The sequence below is a fragment of the Crocuta crocuta genome, unplaced genomic scaffold (assembly GCF_008692635.1).
Source record: "Crocuta crocuta isolate KB4526 unplaced genomic scaffold, BGI_CrCroc_1.0 scaffold25, whole genome shotgun sequence".
Lineage (NCBI taxonomy): Eukaryota > Metazoa > Chordata > Mammalia > Carnivora > Hyaenidae > Crocuta > Crocuta crocuta.
The window spans coordinates 18,052,133-18,071,144 of record NW_027532015.1 but is presented as its reverse complement, the minus strand read 5'-3'; the positions used below and the strand labels follow the sequence as shown (position 1 = coordinate 18,071,144).

At 38.8% G+C, this 19,012-nt stretch overlaps 1 protein-coding gene across 6 annotated transcripts in view; it reads right to left on the bottom strand.

The window, feature by feature from the left end:
* The window catches only part of VNN1 (vanin 1), a 64,823-nt gene that overhangs the window by 39,874 nt on the left and 5,937 nt on the right, over positions 1-19,012 (bottom strand). For 5 of the 6 annotated variants that reach the window (XR_013338113.1, XM_077776138.1, XM_077776133.1 and 2 more), the window contains exons 2-3: positions 9,701-9,971; positions 1,236-1,376 (exon numbers count right to left, since the gene is read on the bottom strand). The gene's annotated coding sequence lies outside the window, so the exon portion shown is untranslated. The remainder of the gene's footprint in view (positions 1-1,235; positions 1,377-9,700; positions 9,972-19,012) is intronic. The other variant, XM_077776134.1, reaches the window with a different exon arrangement.

Here is a 19,012-nt window from a genome sequence, read left to right as displayed (position 1 = left end):
TGTCTAACATGTATCTGCCAAGGTCATTGCAAAGAAATGCCTAAAGTTGGCAGAGGCTTATCAGAGCAAAGCAAGCCTTATTGCCTGTCTCAGGTGCTTCTACTACATTTCAGCATTTATGAGAGTCATTTGTATACTTTGAACTCGAGATTAAGCTGGAATGCTGCCTACAAATCTTGTAGGGAGAGAAAAGTTTAATTTCTGTTCTTTGTCTTGTCGGGAGCCCCTAAGGCTAGCCTTATACAATAAGACAATTGAGAGCTCTCTATAAAGTTTTTTTTTTAATTTAGCTAATTTAAAGGATTCATCTTCTGGTCACTGATGAGTAAGATCTTACTATTAATAGTGACTCAAACCAATAAGCCTTTTTATGGCTTAACCAAAGATACAAAAGGCATCCCTAGAAAGGGCATAGTCAATGAAGTCCCCATGATCCAAAAGTCTACTCTCAAGAATAGCATAAGAAAGCAAAGGCCTTTGGGGACACTTGGTAAGAATGACATGGTGTGTCGAGTGTCTCCAGTCTCCCCCTTCCTGTCACAGACCCACTAATTTGTGTCAGTAGGCACTTGCTACCAGAATGGGATTTTTCTAGCACTTAACCAGCAATGAAAGTTGAGCGGACAAAGGCCCTTATGGTCTAGAGCGTCTTATGACAAATTCCCCTGAGAGCTGCCACAGCCGGACAAAGAGCGTGGTCCCTGTCAGTGGGCGTCTCAGATCTCCACTCTGTTCAACTGGCCACCAAAGTGCACTCCAGTAAATGCACCCTCCAGAGGCCAGAGCGAATGTTCTCACTGGTCCCAAAGCCAAGCTCTTAGCACATAGACCAAGATGAAAGGAAAACCCTCATCCGGTTTTTGCACAGAGGATTCACAGCAAAGTACGTCTAAACTGACACTGATGAGAGACTGTGAACTCATCACTTAGTGGGGCCAGCTTGTACAGCAGGCTGGTAGGGTCTATGCTTGAGTTCTGCTCTATGGTAATCCCTTTTAAGACAAATAATACCAAACACACAGACCAAGGAAAACAAAGACCACCTCTGAGAGGAAAGGGATCACTAAGCAAACAGTACTCTACCAAATTTTACCAAGAGTCACGAAACCGAAGGAACTAGTTCCACAAATATTTTCTCCGGCTAATCTCATCTGAGAGAGAGAGAGGGAGAGAAAGACTGTCATCACTCTCACTCTGCCAGACCTCACAGAGGCTGACATGGTAAGAGACCTTACCTTCTGCCAGCTGTATGTCAGATCTCTCAAGACCTCAAAGCTGCAGAATCTTCAGAGCAAATATCCAGCGGAAGTTGATCCAGCTGGCCACACCAACCGTAGGGGAGGAACACCCTCTGCTTTCAAGAATTTCCAGCTAGTCTACGAGTTAAAAAGACATGAGACATTAACAGCAGGGTGGGGGTGTGGAAAGGCAAAGCTTTAATACGCACACACAGAGGTCCGGTAATGAAACAGAGTCCTAAAGAAATTACCGAGGATGACAGTTTTTATACTTTTTAGACAAAGAGACAATAAATCTGGGAGGAATTGACAGGACAAAGAAAACCTAACTTTGGAAGCTTTAATTAGTAAGGAATTCGAAACAGAATTTGGGCTGGGGTAGTAAATTAAATAAAAAGTAACAGCTTTTTTGGCTCTAAATTTCCTATCTCTGGTGATAAGAATCTATTTACCTCCAGGCACAGAGACTACCTTCTACAGAAGAGATTCGCTGCCTTGTTTTCTCAAGACAAGGCGGAGTCAGAGTGTTCTTTTTGCAATGACTGTTTCTTAAGTAAGTTTTATTTAAAATAACCCAGATGCCAAAGTGGCACATTTTGCAGTGGCCTGCCTTTGGCCCAAACGAAACTTATTTTTTTAAGTTTATTTATTTACTTTGAGAGAGAGAGAGAGAGAGAGAGAGAGGAAATGAACAGGGGAGGGACAGAGAATCCTAAGCAGACTCCATACCGCCAGCCTGGAGCCCCAACTCACGAATGGGGCTTGAACTCACGAATCATTAGATCATGACCTGAGTGGAAATCAAGAGTTGGATGCCTAACCAACCGAGCTACCCAGGTGCCAAGTGCCACTTCCCTACCGGCCCTGCCCAACAAAACTTTTAGGTGGAGAGAAGCCTTGATTAATACCATTAGATTTCCAACCAAAACTGAAAGATGGAGACGATTACCTCCTGAGAGGGAAAATGTGACATTCCACTGCCTAGAGTTGGAATAAGACCTACAGTATCTGGGGTTTCACTGACAGCAACCAAGGCAGCAAACTCCAAAAAGAACTCAGCAGCAAATCTTGCCCAGCCCAAGTAGAAAGAACCAGAAACAGGAGAAAAGAGAGGAGGACAAAGACTGAATGGGGTGGGCACTTCCTCTTGCATTTCTCTATGTACCCAATACCCAGCACAGTACCTGATACACAAAAGACCTAACAAGTGTGTCATTTAAGAAATTACCCCAATACTGCCACCAGCTTGCCATAGACCTTTGGGTACTTTCCTGCCCTCATCAGTTATCTCTTTTGTTGTCACAGCTAATTCAGTTGATCTAGCTGATCCAAGGGAAGTCAATGCAAGAGAACCATGATTTAATCAAGAGTGCCTATGTAATGAAGGGGTTTGGAGAGCTTTGGGGTTGGTGAACACATGGAGGTGGGTGAAGAGTGGCATGCTTGGAGAGGACACGGAAGCTCTGCACCCCTTCCCCATACCTTGTCCCGTGCATCCCTTCCATCTGGCTGTTCCTGACTTATATCCTTTTTAATTAAACTAATGTTAAAAAAATAAATAAATAAAATAAACACAGGCCCCCAAATGGCATCACTTAGGGCCCCGAGTCAGTAAACCAAGACTTAACACCTAACTTGTATGTAATTGCAACACCCCAAGGATGTAACTGTTCACCAGTCAACCTGGAATTTCCTGGCCAATTCTAGAAAATTTTACTGATAGGCTCCTACCACTACCTTTAGGAAGACAACCTTGCCTAAACAATGCATTCCTTGCTAATAAATTCCTTTCTTCTTTCTTTTTTTTTTTTTGTGCCTTCTCTCTCCCTTTAAAAACTGTCGCCTGCAAGCCCCCAAGACCTGACCCTAACTCCCCACCTGATCGTACTCACCAACCTTTGTCTCACATTTTTCTGTAAGCTCTTCTTCCAGGTTTATCCCCTAACTCGGATAAACAGAAATCAAAAACACCCCTCAGGCAATAGTGACAAGACCTCCAGCCAGTTGGAGCTTCAACTGACTTGCCTGCACAGATGTACCAACAAATGACCTCTAAAATGACCAACAACTACCTTTACCTCATTGTAATACTAAAATCTCTGCCCAAGGAAGAGCACAGGTCTCATTTACATAACACACCATGCACTTATTGGCATGTTTCTCTAAGGCCCTGGGCATGACATTATGACACCTCTACCTAGGAAGGGGAGGCTTCCTAATCTAAATATTCACACTGAACTTAAATAAAGAGAATCCATTCACCCTTGCTTGGAGAGTCACTGCACCGGAAGCCATTCCATCATGTTGTCCTTATTTGCTGCAGATAAATCTTTCTTTGTGTGACAACTTAATCCGGTGCAATTTCTGACACACCAAGGATAAACTTAACGTTGGTTCAGTTACAAAACCTCAGGGGAGCTCTCATCTATTTACTAGATGGAATGCTGCCTGATTCATGAAGCATTTAATAAAGCCAATGAGAGGGGCACCTGGGTGGCTCAGTCGATTGAGCGTCAGACTTCAGCTGAGGTCATGATCTCACGGTTCATGGGTTCAAGCCCCACGTCAGGCTCTGTGCTGACAGTTCAGAGCCTGGAGCCTGTCTTTGGATTCTGTGTCTCCCTCTCTCTCTGACCTTTTTCTGCTCATGCTGTCTCTCTCTCTCTCTCTCTCTGTCAGAAATTGAAAAAAAAACATTAAAAATTTAAAAAAATAAAGCCAATGAGATCTTCAAATTTACTTGGCTGAATTGTTTTCTTTTGTTTTACCTTGGGGGCACTGTCAGGATCTGAAGCACAATTTTGACTATGTTTGGGAGCAATGAGAAACACAGGTATAAGGTTCTGTGAACACCTCTGAGTTCACTGTCTTGCTTCTCCTGAGGGCCATTGGTAAGTCCCTCTCGGTCAAGCTCTGCTCCTTTTGCATTCGAGCTCCTGACATAATCGGCTTTCCAGTCCAGGGTTAACAGGTAGGTTAGACCAACAGGAAATTCTAATGGAGTGTGAGTCCTCAGCCTTTGATCAGTCTGCAATTCCACATTGGGATTCCTTCTTAATTTCCACGCTGAAGTCCCCATTTACTGGGGTTTCCTGGTTTAGTCCTTTCCCCAGTTCCAGTCTGCAGTTTCCATAATGAATTCTGCTCGTTTAGTCCACAATGGGAGTTGCTAGTGGTGGGCTTCAGCCTTCACTTAACCAGTCCTCAGTGACAGCTTTTGTTTACTGCTGGGCATTAAGATGCCCACTTTGTTTATCTTGTTTCCTATAAACAAACACTTAACTAATGGGGTTCTTAAAATCAGTAGAGTCAAGTGTGTCACCTTCTGCTACACCTACTTATTTCATGTCTAAAAACTATGAGGCTGGGGGCTGTGATTATCTAGAATGGTAGATAATGAAGAAATGGTAACATTGTAATAAAAACAACATAGAATTATGATTGTCATGATGGAGAATGTTTCCATTAGATAAGGCCATCTAAGTAGTACACTTGAAAGCAAGGGTTTCCAAAGTAAACAGAACAGATTGCATACTGATTCACAAATCAAGCCTCAGCAAGTAAAAAAGATTGAGATCATACCATGCATATTTTCAGACCACAGTGCTATGAAACATGAAGTCAAACACAAGAAAAAATTTGGAAAGACCACAAATACATGGAGATTAAAGAGCATCTTACTAAAGAATGAGTGGGTTAGCCAGGAAATTAGAGAAGAAATTTAAAAAATACATGGAAGCAAATGAAAATGAAAATACGACAGCTCAGAACCTTTCAAATGCAGCAAAGGAGGTCAGAAGAGGGAAGTATGTAGCAATCCAGCAAAAGAAGGGATTATAATAATAATTAAAGAATAATTTTTAAAAATAGAGAAGAAATAAGTTATATAGAAACAAAAAAATTAGTAGAAAAGATTAATGGAAAAGCTGGTTCTTTGAAAGAATTAATAAAATTGATGAACCCCTGACTAGACTTATCAAAAAGAATAGAGAAAGGACCAAATAAATAAAATCATGAATAAAAGAGGAGAGAACCAACACCACAGAAATGCAATTATAAGAAAATATTATGAAAAATTATGTGCCAACAAATTGAGCAACCTGGAAGAAATGGATAAATTCCAAGAAACATACAAACTACCAAAGCTGAAACAGGAAGACATAGAAAATTTGAACAGATCCATTACCAGCAAAGACAGTGACTCAGTAATCACAATATCCCAATAAACAAAAGTCTAGGGCCAGATGGCTTCCCAGGGGAAATCTACCAGACATTTAAGAAGAGTTAATACCTAGTTTTCTCAAACTGTTACAAAAAAAAAAAAAATAGAAATGGAAGGAAAACTTCTGAACTCATTCTGTAAGGCCAACACTACCTTGATTCCAAAACCAATGACTCCACTAAAAAGGAGAATTACAGGCAGCAAAAACTCTCAACAAGATACTAGCAAATCAAATCCAACCATACATTAAAAGAATTCTTCACCACGATCAAGTAAAATCTATTCCTGGGCAACAGGGGTGGTTCATTATTCACAAATTGTTTAATGTGATACACCACATTTATAAAAGAAAGGATAAGTACCATAGGATCCCTTTAATAGATGCAGAAAAAGTGTTTGACAAAATATAGCATCTATTCTTGATAAAAACCTTCAACAACATAGGGATAAATGGAACACACTTCAACATCATAGAGGCCATATATGAAAGACCCACAGCTAATACTATCTCCAATGAGAAAAAACTGGGAGGTTTTCCTTTTTTTTTTTTAATAGTTTATTGTCAAGTTGGTTTCCATATAACACCCAGTGCTCATCCCCACAAGTGCCCTCCTCCATGTCCATCACCCCCCTATATAGTCAGGAACAAGGCACAGATGTCCAGTCTCACCATATTTAACAAAGTATTAGAAGTCTTAGCCTCAGCAATCAGACAACAAAAAGAAATAAAAGGCATTTGAATCAGCAAGGAAGAAATCAAACTCACTATTTGCAGATGACATGATATTCTATGTAGAAAAGTCAAAGACTCCACCAAGAAATTGCTAGAACTAATACATGAATTCAGCAAAGTTTTAGGATATAAAATCAATGTACAGAAACCTGTTGCATTCAACGTGGATGGAACTGGAGGGTATTATGCTAAGTGAAATAAGTCAGTCAGAGAAAGACAGATATCACATGATTTCACTCATACATCAAATTTCAGAAACTTAACAGAAGACCATAGGAGAAGGGAAGGAAAAATAAGATACAAACAGAGAGGGAGGCAAACCATAAGACTCTTAAATACAGAGAACAAACAGAAGGTTGATGGGGTTGGGGATTGGAGGCTGGGGAAAATGGGTGATGGGCATTGAGGAGGGGACTTGTTGGGATGAGAACTGGGTGTTGTATGTAAGTGATGAATCATGGAACTCTACTCCTGAAGCCAATACCATACTGTATGTTAGCTAACTTGACAGTAGAAAGAAAGAAAGAAAGAAAGAAAGAAAGAAAGAAAGAAAGAAAGAAAGAAAGAAAGAGAGAGAGAAAGAAAGAAAAAGAAAGAAAGATCTGTTGCATTGCTATACGCCAATAATGAAGCAGCAGAAAAAGAAACCAGGGAATCAATCCCATTTACAATTACACCAAAAACTGTAAGATACCTAGGAATAAACCGACCCAAAGATTAAGAATTTCTACTCTGAAAACTATAGAACACTTATGAAAGAAATTGAGGAGAACACAAAGAAATGGAAAAACATTCCATGCGCATGTATCAAAAGAAGAATTATTGTTAAAATGTCTATACTATCCAAAGCAATCTACGTATTTAATGCAATGCTTATCAAAATACCACCAGCATTTTTCACAGAGCTAAAACAACAATCCTAAAATTTGCATGGAACCACCAAAGATCCTGAAGAAAAAAAGCAATTTTGAAAACGAAAAGCAAAGCAGAAGGCATCACGATTCTGGACTTCAAGCTATATTTTATAAAGCTGTAATCATCAAGACAGTATGGTACTGGCACAAAAACAGACACATAGATCAATGGAATAGAATAGAAAACCCAGAAATATAGTTGACCCACACTATATGGTCAACTAATCCTTGACAAAGGAGGAAAGAATATCCAGTGAAAGAAAGGCAGTCTCTTCAACAAGTAGTGTTGGGAAAACTGGACAGCAACATACAGAAGAGTGAAACTGGACCGCTTTCTTATACCATACACAAAAATAAATTCAAAATGGATGAAAGACCTAAATGTGAGACAGAAAACCATCAAAATCCTAGAGGAGAACACAGGCAGCAACCTCTTTGACCTTGCCCATAGTAACTTCTTAGTAGACACATCCCGGAGGCAAAGGGAAACAAAAGCAGACATGATCTGCTGGGCCTTCATTAAAATAAAAAGCCTCTGCACAGTGAAGGAAACAATCAACATAATTAAAAGGCAGCCTATGGAATGGGAGAAGATATTTGCAAATGACATATCTGATTAAGTATCAATCTATAAAGAACTTACCAAACTCAACACCCAAAAGACAAACAGCCCAGTTAAGACATGAATAGACATTCTTCCAAAGAAGACATCCAGGAGCTCCTGGCTGGCTCAGTCGGTTAACCGTCTGACTTCAGCTCAGGTCGTGATCTCATGGCTCATGGGTTTGAGCCCCACATCAGGCTCTGTTGCTGACAGCTCAGAACCTGGAGCCTGCTTCAGATTCTGTGTGGGTGTGGGTGTCTCTCTCTGCCCCTTCCCTCACTCATGCTCTGTCTCTCTCTCAAAAATAAATAAATAAATATTTAAAAAAACAACAACAAAGAAGACATCCAGATGGCTAACAGATACATGAAAAGATGCTCAACGTCACTCATCATCAGGGAAATACAAATAGAAGCCATGATGAGATACCACCTCACACCTGACATAATGGCTAAAACTAACACCGCAAGAAACAACAGGTGTTGCCATGAATGTGGATAAAGGGAACCCTGTTACGTTGTTGGTGGGAATGCAAACATGGTGCAGTATGGAAAACCTTATGGAGGTTCCTTAAGAAACTAAAAATAGAACTACTCTATGATCCAGCAATTGCACTATGAAATATTTACCCAAAGGATACAGAAATATAGATTCAAAAGGGTACACGACCCTGATATTTATAACAGCATTATCAACAATAGCCAAACTACGGAAAGAGACCAAATGTCCATTGACTGATGATGGATAAAGAAGATGTGGTATATACATATACAATGGAATATTATTCAGCTATAAAAAAAAAAAAAGAAATCTTGCTATTTGCAATGATGTGGATGGAGCTAGAGTGTATTATGCTAAGTGGAATAAGTCAGTCAGAGAAAGACAAATACCATATGATTTCACCCCATGTGGAATTTAAGAAACAAGACAAATGAACATAGAGGAAGGAGGAAAAAAAAGAGAAAGGGGGAGACAAACCTTAGATGCTCTTAGCTTTAGAGAATAAACCAAGGGTTGCTGGAGGGGAGGGGTTCCATGGGATAGGCTAGTTTGGGGATGGGTAGTAAGGAGGGCACTTGTTGGGATGAGCACTGGGTATTGTATGTGATGAATCACTAAAGTCTACTCCTGAAGCCAATAATACACTATATGTTAGCTAACTAGAATTTAATAAAAATTTGACCAAAAGAAAGTAATCAAATCCCAGCAGATTCAGGAAAAGCTCTTTACCTTCTCCACAACTGCCTAAAAGGAATCTAGATAGAGGATCTGCTCCAGGCAGAGAGCTATCACCATAGGTAACTATGTTTTGATATGAACTAGGTGTGGCAGACAGGAAGAAACCTAGCAAGACTTGTTTAATCAAAGTGTTGTATGTCTCACATTTTTTAGAGGTCTGCAAACATTTGTTTACCAACCCTTTACTCTTTCTTATCTCCCCGTGAGTTGCGTTTCTTCCCTCTAAAGTCCCAGAGCCCACGCTCTTCTCCTTACTTCACAGTGACATACATACCTCATTTTGCCCGACTATCTTTGGAATTTCCATGTGTATGTGAATTCCCAGTACATACAAAATTAAATTTGATTTTCTCCTATTAATTTGTCTCCTGTCAGTTTGATTCCTAATCTGGCTAGATGGGTCCTGAAAGGAATGGGAAATTCTTGCTCCCTGACTACCTACAACAACAATTAGACTGATGTAACTCTTATGGTTCACCTCAACCCTCCTCTGTGTACTCATTCTACTAATCCTCTGTCTAAATTGTTTTCCCACTCTAGAAAGACTACCTAATTGTAAGCAAAAGTCTGCCAATTTAATGCTTTTACAGACACTCCCGTATCCTCCCAGAGTTGAAGAAACAGGAATTTTCTGGTTAACTGCTACATTCTTTCCTTAAACAGCTAAAGGGAAACTCTGGTGGATACCAGAGCCTTCAGAGGGGTTCCTGGAAAAACTGTCAAAAGCCAGTGAAAGATGAAAATTCTTACCAGAATCAGTTCTTCTGAATCTCTGTGGTGCCCCGTCCAGGGAGAAAAAGAAATTCTCACTGTTGTCCCTTCATTTCCAAATGCAAATCCGTTGTGTATTGTTCTTTTATCTCCAAGGGATAGGAATTGCCTTCTTACTTGTCTCATTTTGCATAAGTAGGCTTGGCTTTCTGCCTGCCTGTTACGTACAAGTTGTTTTTTTCTTTTGACTGTCTGTGGGAGTGACTCTGGGTTTGAGGAAGATAGTATCCTTTGCACTCTCTTTGGGGGCCTGTTGGACACCCATGAGATGTTATTCAATACTGCCAGAAATATTTACAATTAAAACTATGTACCCAAGCAGCATTATTTACAATAGCCAAGTTATGGAGGCAACCCAAGTGCCCGTTGATCGCTGAACAATGAATGTTACTCAGCCATAAAAAAGAATGACATTTGCAGCAAAATGGATGAATCCACAGGGTATAATGCTAACTGAAATAGAGAAAGACAAATAGTATGTGATTTCACTCATGTGGAATTTAAGAAACAAAACAAACTAACGAAGAAAAAAGAGACCTAAAGAACAGCAAAAAAAAAATCTCCAAAAAACAAAAAACAGACTCATAAATATAGACTATGAACAAACTTATGGTTACCAGAGGGGAACTGTGTGGAGTGATGGGTGAAATAGATCAGGGGGATTGAGAGTACACTTATCACGATGAGCAATAAGTAATGTATAGATTTGTTGAATCGCCGTACTGTACACATGAAACAAATATAATACTGTATGCTAATTATACTGGAATTAAAAAAACAACAAAACTATGTACCCAGAGGGAAAGCAAAAAAAGAGGATAATGTCATAAGATAGATGGATTAACCTATAATGTTATTTAATTTATAACCCAATTCTTTGAGGAATTGAAAACAACGTTCTTATCTTATAAATCTTTTACAAAACAAAAGTCAGTCTACAGGCAGTTCAAAATTCACCTATTCTTTTCCAATCCCAAAACTTCCCTTGTTTATCTGAAAAACCCTGTAAATTATTGGCCTTAGAAAATCAAAATCCTTCTTGGAAGAACTCACTTTTTTTTCCTTCCCCTTGATGTTATACATCTTATGTCTTTGCAATGCAAACATAGCCCAAAATTACCTGAGACTGAAGGGGGAAAAAAAGAAGGAAAAATGAAAAGTATTTAAAAAAATAAACTGCCAGTGCTCCAGGGTGGCTCAGTTGGTTAAGTGTCCAGCTCTTGATTTCGACTCAGGTCATGATCTCACGGTTTGTCAGTTGGTATCCCATGTCAGGCTCTGCACTGAGAAAGTGGAGCCTGCTTGGGATTCTCTCTCTCTCAAAAAAAAGAAAAAAGAAAAAACATTAAAATTAACTGCTAAAAAGGCCCTTGTGACCAGACTCTAGCACAGCTTTCTTAAGATTAATTCTACGAACAAGTACAAATGTTAAAAATCTCCATTAATTTTCAAAAGAGTTCTATTTAGTTGGTTTGAAGACAAGTGCTAATAAGGACTGACTATTCTAGACCTCTCAAAAAGATAGAAACTAACCCAAATGTTTTTTTTTCAATTTCATGTGATCCAGAAAACTATTCAATATGAAAGCTTGTTTAAGGTTGTTGGTTTCATTAAAATAAACATGTCTTTAGATTTATCAGCAATGAAATAAAAAACTTTTATTCTGCCTAGGTTTACTTAAAGTCCTATAAGTCAATATTATCCCTGTTACAGAATATTTAAAAGAGAATTAGCTTGGAGGAGCACCTGGGTGGCTCAGTTGGGTGTGCATCAGACTCTTGGTTTCAGCTTAGGTCATGATCCCATGGTCATGGGATCAAGCACCATGCCAGGCTCCATGTTGAGCATGAAACCTGCTTAAGATTATCTCTCACTCTTGCTCTGCCCCTCTCCCTGATTGTGCTCTCCCTCTCTCAAAGAATAAAAAATAAAATAAAATAATTAATGAGAAAGAAAAATAACTTGGAAGACTGATTGACTTTAATGTATCGCAAAGTTTTTATGAGTAACCTAAGCATAAATTGTTAAGAACAAGTAAAACTAACATTTTAAATAGTTTTTCTATATCTTATTGGGAACCTAGAACCTTAAAATTTTGCTGAGTTAAGTTAAATGATGAGTTAAGTTAAATTTGTTAAATATTGAAGCACCTGGGTAGCTCAGTCCATTAAGTGTCTGACTCTTGATCTCACCTCAAGTCTTGGTCTCAGAGTCATGAGTTCAAGCTCTGCATTGATCTCCATGCTGGTCATGGAGCATATTTACATACATACATATATGTATGCATACATACATAAATTCATTAAATATCTAGATCACTTCCAAATAAAACAAAATACTAAAACATTAATCACTAAACATAGGTTTATGTAATTTTGACTTCTAGTTGCAGAGAAACTAAAAGATGTCCTGATCTGTTCATGTTCCACTGGAAAATTTAAAAAGGCATATGCTTCTAAAAATTATGAGATATATTCATAAACGTGCAAATCTAGAGAATTGTGAAAAAACAGACAGTTTACAATTACTGCTAAATTTTCATTAGAAATTAAGGTTTCTAAAGCTTAAAAATTCTAATAAGTGTAACTTATTAGATCATTGGAAATAATAAGGGAAAAAACTTTGTGTGCAAAGAAAGTAAGATGGATGTTTTTGGTAAGAAAAAATTGTGAGATGCAGAGATATATTTTTGTTGAGGGAAAATCAAGTAATTTTCTCCTAAAGTGAGACTGTTTTTTTAAAGAGGGAAAACATAGGACAAATCTGAGTTTAAAAAAAGAAAATTAAAAAAGGTTTATGAAAAAGAAATCTTTGGAAAGAACTTTCAATATGTGATCAAGCTGCCTTCCATGACAAGGCTGCAGCAACAGAATCTATAATGACTGTAGCACATTTGGATGAGGACCATTCTGCTTCTGATGGTACCTCTTTGCCAGACTTTTGCTATCCTGATGTCCCTCTAACATGGCAACAGTCTGCTTCTGAATCAGAGAAATGGAGGCAGATAAGCAATGGCTATAAATTAAATGAATAGTTGAGGCCATGGGAAACCCAAGATGCTTGTTTCATTTTTGCCAGGTCCTCGACAAACCCCATTTTTAAAATTTTTGCGTTCCTTCAACCACTGTAGTGCATTTAAGATGACTCAAATTATAAATAGTCATTAGTGGGAAAACCTCCATAAAATTGCAAAGACAGTCTACCAAAATGTCTAACGTGTCGGACCCATAATTCTAAAAGAAGTAATTTTGTCTCCAGTGTCCTCAGACATCTCCCTGTAGACTCGTTGAACACCTGCAGCTAGACTTCATTCAATTGTCACTTAGCATGAGTTATCAATATGTCTTTGTGATTATATATATGTTTTCCAGACAAGCTGAAGATATGGGATGTGGGTGGGGTGCTGATAAAAACTGTGTTTCCCACTTGAAGTATACCTGTCTGTTCATGTCTTCTGCCCATTTCTTCACTGGATTATTTGTTTTTCAGGTGTGGAGTTTGCTGAGTTCCTTATAGATTTTGGATACTAGCCCTTTGTAAAATGGATATGTCATTTACAACTATCTTTTCCCATTCCGTAGGTTGCTTACTAGTTTTATTAATTGTTTCTTTTGCTGTGTAGCTTTTTATCTTGATGAGGTCCCAATAGTTCATTTTTGCTCTTGATTCCCTTGCTTTTGGAGATGTGTTGAGTAAGAAATTGCTGCAGCTGAGGTCGAGGAGGTTGGTTCCTGCTTTCTCCGCTAGGGTTTTGATGGTTTCCTGTCTCACATTCAGGTCCTTCATCCATTTTGAGTTTATTTTTGTGTATGGTGTGAGAAAATGATCTAGTTTCATTCTTCTGCATGTTGCTGTCCAGTTCTCCCAGCACCATCTGTTAAAGAGGCTGTATTTTTTCCATTGGATACTCTTTCCTGCTTTGTCAAAGATTAGTTGGCTGTACACTTTCGGGTCCAATTCAAGGTTCTCTATTCTATTCCATTGGTCTATGTGTCTCTTTTTGTGCCAATACCATACTGTCTTGATGATTACTGCTTTGTGGTAGAAGCTAAAGTCTGGGATTGTGATGCCTCCCGTTTTGGTTTTCTTCTTCAATATTACCTTGGCTATTCAGGGTCTTTTGTGGCTCCATACAAATTTTAGGATAGTTTGTTCTAGCTTTGAGATGAAGGCTGATGCAATTTTGATTGGGATTGCATTGAATGTGTAGATTGCTTTGGTAGTACTGACATTTTAACAATATTCTTCCAATCCATGAGCATGGAATGTTTTCCCATTTCTTTGTGTCTTCTTCAATTTCCTTCATAAGTTTTCTATAGTTTTTAGCATACAGATCTTTTACATCTTTGGTTATGTTTATTTCTAGGTATTTTATGGTTTTTTGGTGCAAATGTGAATGGGATCAGGTTCTTGATTTCTCTTTCTGTGCACTCTCACCACTGTTGTTTAACACAGCCCTGGAAGTCCCGGCATCAGCAATCAAACAACAAAATGAAATAAAAGGCATCAGAACTGGCAAAGATGAAGTCAAACTTTCACTTTTCGCAGATGACTTCCATTGAATATTCCTTCCAGCTTCGTCAAAGATTAGTTGACCATATAGTTGTGGGTCCATTTCTGGGTTTTCTATTCTGTTCCCTTATCTATGTGTCTGTTTTTGTGCCAGTGCCATACTGTCTTTGTAATATAGCTTAAATTCTGGAATCATGATGCCTCCTGCTTTGCTTTGTCTGGCTCTGAAATCAAGTAAAACTGGCCTCTTATAATGAGTTTGGAACAAAGGTTTTCCTTCCATTTCTACTTTTCAGAACAGTTTGATTTTTGGAACATTCTTTAAATGTCTGGTAGAATTCCTCTGGGAGACCATCTGGTCTGAATTTTTGCTTCTTGGGAAATTTTTAATTACTGATTCACTTTCTTTGCTGGTAATGGATCTGTTCAAACTTTCTATTTCTTCCTGTTTGGGGAATTTATATGTTTCTTGGAATTTATCCATTTCTTCCAGATTGCCCAATTTGTTAGCATGTAATTTTTCATAATATTTTCTTATTATTGGTATTGCTTGTGATCTCTCCTTTTTCACTCATGATTTTATTTATTTGGATCCTTTCTCATTCCTTTTTGATAGTCTGGTTAGGTGTTTATCAATTTTATTAACTCTTTCAAATAACTAGCTCCTGGTTTCACTGATCTGTTCTATTGGGTTTTTGTTATTGTTTTTGTTTCTATATCATTTATTTCCACTCTAATCTTATTATTTCCTTTCTGCTGAGTTTAGGTCTGATTTGCTGTTCCTTTTTTAGCTCCTTTAGGTGTAAGGTTAAGTTGTGTATATGAGACTTTTCTTGCTTCTTGGGGTAGGGCTACTGGAGTTTTTCATAATTGCAGTATGGTTTTAAGACAGGAAAAGTAATGGAGAGCTAAATTGCAGGGAGAAATACAGGCTCAAATATTGGCTGCCACTATCACAGATTCACCACAATGCCAGACTAACCAGGAGCTAAAGAAAAAGCAGGTATCAGACAAAGGACCAGGTAAGATCCCATGCTAGAGGTGTGGCCAGATCAGACACTGGAGCAAGGAATGTCCAAACAAATGCTCTCTACTATGGCCATGTCCTGTTTGTGAGAAAGAAGGACATTGGAAGAGAGGCCACCCTTGTTTCCAGAGAAAGAGGAAGACAGGAACCCACTTTCCTGCACAACTGAAAGAATATGAAGAACTCATATGATGAAGCTCTGAGGCTGGTCTGGCTCCCTTTGATATCAGGATGACTAAGGCCCAGGTTACCCTGGATGTGTAAGGTAATTTTATCAATTTCCTTATTGACAAAGAAGACACTTAACTCTCTTCTTGTTCAGCACTCAGGCCCTACTGGTATTTCTAACCATAAAATTGTTGGCATAGGTGGGGAAACCAAAACATGCTATCAGACAATGCCTTTAACTTGTAAATACAAAAAGAAAAGTCAGTTGGTTACTCATGTTTTTCTAGTCCTTCTGTCTTGTCCCACTCCATTTCTTGGATGAGACTTAATGTATAAACTAGGAAGCAGTTTGCTCTTACTAAAGAGGATGGCTTATTCTCTTTAACACTTGGAGAATTAAAACCTTACCCTGATATCCCTTCTAATATTTGGAAGGGTGTAAATCCACGGGTCTGGGATTGCAAGGTCCCATGAGGGGATCTTAAAGCCCAACCAGTTAAAGTGACCTTAAAAAGACCAACCACTATACCTCATAAATAATATCCCATAAAACTGGAGGCAAAAGCCGGTTACAAACATCTGTTAAGTTTCTCAAACATGATATTTTAAGACCCTGTGAATCTCCTTATAATACTCCAATTTTACCAGTAAAAAAGCCAAATGGGAACTATTGAATGGTATAAGATATAAGAACTATAAATGAAGCAATTTTACCTATTCATCCATAGTGCCAAATCCATATACTATTCTTACCCAGGCCCTTGGTGATACTAACTGGCTTACTATACTTGATTTAAAAGCTGCCTTTTTTTAGGGACACCTGGGTTGCTCAGTCAGTTAAGCATTCAACTTCGGCTCAGGTCGTGATTTCCCGGTTTGTGGGGTTTGAGCCCTGTGTTGGTCTCTGTGCTGACAGCTTGGTCCCTGGGTGGTTCCTGAGTGGTTTATGGGTGGTTTGTGGGTGGTTCGTGGGTGATTCTTAGATGGTTTGTGGGGTTGAGCCCTGCATAGGGCCCTGCACTGACAGCTCAGCGCCTGGAGCCTGTTTCAGTTTTTGTGTCTCCCTCTGTCTCTGTCCCTCCCCTGCTGTGTTCTCTCAATCTCTCTCTCTCTTTCTCAAAAATAAGTTAACAATTTAAAAAATAATAAAAAATAAAATAAAGCCGCCTTCTTTACATCCCTCTGAGTGCAAAATCACAGCCACTATTTACTTTTGAATGGACCTCACCTTTAAGCCCACAGGCTGCTCAGTTAATGTGGACAGTTTTGATGCAGGGGTTTAGTGACAGTCCTTACCTTCTCAGGGGCTGCACTGAGCAAAGACCTCTGTGATATATCCTCCCCTCAAGGAAAAATAATTCAATACATGGATGATATTCTAAACTGCAGTCCCACAAAAGAGATGTCTGATAGTAATTCTATAACCTTGCTTAATTTATTGGCAGATGGGGGTATTGTGTCTTCCATAAGAAGGCATAAATATCTAAACAGAAGGCACAATATATGGGATATGAATTAACATCAGGTCATTGGACAATGTTTACTGACAGGAAAAAGGCCATATTAGATCTTGAGCCCCCAATACAAAGAGGCAACTCCATACTTTCCTAGACATGCGAAGTTTTTGCCACATATGGATTCCTGGATTTGGGCTCTTAACCATACCATTGTATGACTTAAGGACCAAAGCCTAGCAGACAGCCTTTCGAGCACTAAAAACTAAGGTTTTGTCAGCCCCAGCTTTGGCTTTACCAAACTTAGAAAAAGCTTTTCCTTTATGTGTAGCAGAAAACAGGGACAAGCTTTGGGAGTTCTTATCAAGAAATTAGGAAATAAAATAAGACCAGTGGGCTATTTTTTGAAGATAGTTGAGAATGTAGCACAAGGGTGGCCATCTTGTCTTCGAGCAGTGGCTGCAACAGCCCTCTGGGTAGAAGAAGCTTTAAAACTTACTGTAGGACATTTCTTGACAGTGATGACCTCACATCAGGCCCAGAGTGTCCTAGAGACCAAAGGCCACCAGTGGATAACAAGAGGTCAACTTACTAAATACTAGGTTATGCTTTTAGATGACCCTAAAATAATACTTACGCCTGTCAAACTTTAAACGCAGCTACCCTGATTCCTGGACCTGACCATCATACTTCTATGCTAGAACATAACTTCTTAGAAGTTATCAAACTTGTTTATTCTAGCAGACCAGACTGAAAAGATTCTCCTATTGAAAATGAAGACAATGGTTACTTTACTGATGGCAGTAGCTTCATGGATAAGGAAGAGAGAAAGGCTGGATATGTTACAGTGACCTTAATTAAGACCATTGAGGCAAAAGCCCTTCCAGTGGGTATCTGCCCAAAAGGCTGAATGAATAACACTTACCCATACTCTTCAACTGGCAAAAGCCCTAAAAATTAATATTTATACTAACTCTAAACATGCTTTCCTGATGCTACATGCCCATGGAGCAATTTGGAAGGAAAGGAGATTTTTATCAAGTCATAATTTCCCAATCAAATATGGGCCTGAAATAATCAACCTTCTTGAGGCTGTACACCTACCTAAGGAGGGAACTGTCTTTCACCTAGAATACATTATAAGGGTATGAATTTAGAATCTAAAGGAAATAATTTGGCAGACCATGCAGCCAAGCAGGCAGCACAAAGTGAACATATATCAGGTTAACTCTAATACAATCCATAACTCCAGTCTCTTCAGACCAAGAAATTCACATAGTCCAGAAATGAGGATATTTAAAAAAAAAAAGAATACACAGGACTGGCTTCTTAATAACAAGGGGAAAATCTTCATACCCAAAAATAACCGGTGAAAAGTAATACAGGTTTACAGCAGGCTACTCATTTGGGCAAAAATGCTTTAGAACATTTAATTAAAAATATATTTGATGATTGAGGCACCTGGGTGGCTCAGTCGGTCAAGTGTCTGACCTTCAGCTCAGGCCATAATTTTGTGGTTCACGAGTTCAAGCCCCACATCAGGCCCTGTGCTGACAGCTCAGAGCCTTGAGCCTACTTCAGATTCTGTGCCTCTCTCTCTCTCTCTCTCTCTCTCTCCTTTCCCCACTCACATTCTCTCTGTCTCTCTGAAAAATAAAATAACCATTAAAAATATATATCTATATGATGGAATAAATTTAACAACTATTATGAAATAGGCCTGTCGATCCTGTATTTTTTGTGCACACGTAAATCTGGAAGGTGCAGTCTTTCAAACCAGTCTGAAGACTTGAACATACCCAGGAAAGGACTAGCAGCTTGATTTCACACAAATGCCTCCTTGCAAAGGCCGAAGTTCCTACTAGTGTTTGTCGATACTTTCCCTGGATGAGTCAAGGCCTTTCCATGTGAAACTGAAAGCCACAGAAGTGACCAAGGTCCTGTTGTGAGACATTGTTCCTAGATTAGGCTCCATGATCCCTTCAAAGTGACAATGGCCCTTATTTTATTGCACAAATAACTCAACAAATAGCATGAACTTTAAAAATTAGATAATGTTTACATTTAGCCTGGCACCACAATTCTCTGGAAAGGTAGGGAAAGCTAATCATACCTCAAATTTTTAAGGTT